Source organism: Myotis lucifugus, unplaced genomic scaffold, assembly GCF_000147115.1.
Source record: "Myotis lucifugus unplaced genomic scaffold, Myoluc2.0 scaffold_187, whole genome shotgun sequence".
In the NCBI taxonomy this organism is placed as follows: Eukaryota; Metazoa; Chordata; class Mammalia; order Chiroptera; family Vespertilionidae; genus Myotis; species Myotis lucifugus.
The window spans coordinates 2,098,145-2,100,947 of NW_005871235.1; the positions used below are offsets into that span (position 1 = coordinate 2,098,145).

At 39.3% G+C, this 2,803-nt stretch overlaps 1 non-coding gene across 1 annotated transcript; it reads right to left on the reverse strand.

The window, feature by feature from the left end:
• Positions 1-560: 560 nt before the first annotated feature.
• Positions 561-676, reverse strand: LOC111827576. The gene has a single exon (XR_002831200.1). It is a non-coding gene; the product is annotated as a U5 spliceosomal RNA (small nuclear RNA).
• Between the last annotated feature and the right edge of the window lie 2,127 nt (positions 677-2,803).

A 2,803-nucleotide genomic window follows, 5' to 3' on the forward strand; every position in this document is an offset into this window, starting at 1 on the left:
CCAGAGAAGAGGGAGATTGAGGGGTGCATCGCTTGACAACCACCCTCTCTCAATCTGGGACCCCTCAGGGGATGTCGAAGAGCTGGTTTCAGTCCGATCCCCGCAGGCCAGGCCGAGGGACCCCACCAGTGCACGATTTCGTGCACCGAGCCTCTAGTTATTAAATAAAAGACAAAATTCACACTTTGAAAATAAACGGAATATTTGAATACGTATATTATAAACGGTATCCAAATAGCCAATAAATATGTAAAAATATATACACTTTTATTCATCAGTGAAAATACAAATTAAAAACACATTTGATAAACCAGTACAAATCTAACAGAATGGCTAAAATAAAAATATGGAAAATTCCAAATGATGACAATGATATAGAGCTACTGGTACTCTCAGATGTTGCTTTAATATTTCTATGGGACAAGGAAACAGACTCTAAGATCTTCACCTAATAGCAACAATAAGAAAAACATTAAGAGGGAATGGATAATGGATAATTCTGAATATAAAATGTCTACCAGAAGGATTTTTCTTTTGACATATTTATTTGTTTTTGGTTTTGCTTCATAAAAACAAGGCCTCAAAAAAGTGAGTAAAAACTCATAACTGTTCCTCTCCATGGAAATCTTTAGTAAAAGGCAAAAGATTTATGAGATCTGAAGAGAAACCAGAGTATAACACATATTTGTTTTTACATGTAGAGTTGAGTCTTACACAGAAGACAGAAATCACTAGCGTAAGTGGCCATAAATACAAGCAAGTTTTTAATAAAAGCACATCCCTCCCCAAATCACAGTGGTTTATTAAAATTCTGAATTTTTGAGAGTAAACCATAAAACATGAAATATTTCTTAATTTTAATAAAAAGAGGGGTGTGTGAGAGCTAGGCTTCCCGTTACTTTTGCTTCCAGTGATGGAATTATTACCATAGACTTCAAAACTTTTATTATAGGTGCTTTAGAATTTTACATAGAGACCAAAGCAGAGGCCACCTTCCAGTAATTTGATGACTAGGGGCCCAGTGCACAAATTCGTGCACCTTGAAAGGAACTGTGGACCGCGAGGCTGCTGTGGGCACAGGGGCGGGTCTCGGCTCATCCTCCATGACCCACCTGGCCCCCGGTCCTCTCTCTGCTGGCAGCCGCACTCCCATTGTCCTCGCTCCCATGTGCTGACGGCGCCTGCCCTGCTTGCACCTGCTCACAGTGCAGAGCAATTGGGGCCAGCACCAGCAGCCAATGCAAGTGGGGCCAGTGCTGTCAGTGGTTGCAAACAGCAACTGCTGCCATAATCGCCCCTCAGGAGCAGGGGGAGGTGGAGAAGCTCTCAGGGGTTATTGGGGCCCGCAGGTGAGAGTGGCGCCAAGTGATTGGGGCCGGTGCCAGGCACCAGCAGCAGGCGCGAGCGGTAGTTCCAGCACCAGCCGCAGGTGCAAGCGTCGGGAGGAACCATGGTGCAGGGAAGAAAAGAATTTTCATTAACCACCAGAGGCTCGCCCTGATGACAGCAATTGGCATCCTGCCTTGGTCTGGTGCTCCACTGTCCTCCACCATCCCGCTGTAGCCGGTGCCCACCATGTTCCGCACACACCCCCTGGTGGTCAGCACACATCATAGCAACCGGTTGTTTGGGTTGTTCTGCCATTCAGTCAGTTTGCATATTAGAGTTTTATATATATAGATGATGATGATGATGTTTTAGCAATTTGAAAAATAATTTAAAATAGCAAAAATTAGTACACTTCCAAAAATTAGAAAAAATTCTCAAGTATGGTTAGGAAAGCTTCTGGACATTTTCCCCATACACTATAAAGTGTGTATAATATCATCCTAGTAGGATATAATTCAGAGAGCTAAAAGAAATGTCACAGACATATGTGTGTGGTAGAGACTGCTAAAGGTCATCTGGCCCATATTTTCCTTCCTTTAGGAAAACTTATACCCAAATCTCACCAGATGCCACATTTCTAGAAACACCCTGAGGTTCTATGACTTCATTATAAATATATATACAGGTTTGTCTTCTGTGAGACATGTATTATTTCTTATTTAAATCTCGAGATTCCTATTTAAATTTATTAAGGCCTTCACATGAACTGGAAATAAATTAATCATATGTTTATGTGGAGGATCTATGCTATGTTCTGATTCACATCACATATAGATAGAATTCTGAGTGCTGTAAATCACTTCATATTCTGGTGTTGGGTAGTGCTAGGGGAAGTGCAGTAAGCTATGATGAACACTAGCTAGATGCTCACCTATCCTGATTCCTCTTGTTTTGGTCACAATTCTCAGCCTCTTCTACACTTGTATTGGGCCTATATAACTAGATATTTCACTTTTATTAAAAGTAAAAAAAGAAACAAAAACAAACTTGACAGTGTGATTATAATCAGTTTTTCTCAAATAAAGAAACTGAAGCTCAGAGGGCTAAGTATATATATATATAACCACACATTTTATAAATTTCAAAGCAAGTAGCTGGTGTTAGATCTTTTCTAAGAATGCTGTATTTTTATCAGCATTCCATAGTGTTTTATGAGCTACATTTTAGATAAAGCTTAAAAACTAGTTTCAAGAACAGTATTGCCAAAACAATTCTGAACACAAAAGATCATCAATAAAAGAAAAGCAAGAAAGAATATTCTTTTGAAAAAATGAAAACTATGTAGCAAATTATATATATATCCAGATGGAGTACATCATAACCTGGCAACTGTTACAAATGAAGAAAAGCCTTAATTTTTAAATACTCAAGCAGAGCTTTTCAAAGATAAAGAAAATCTGAAATTGAGAAATAC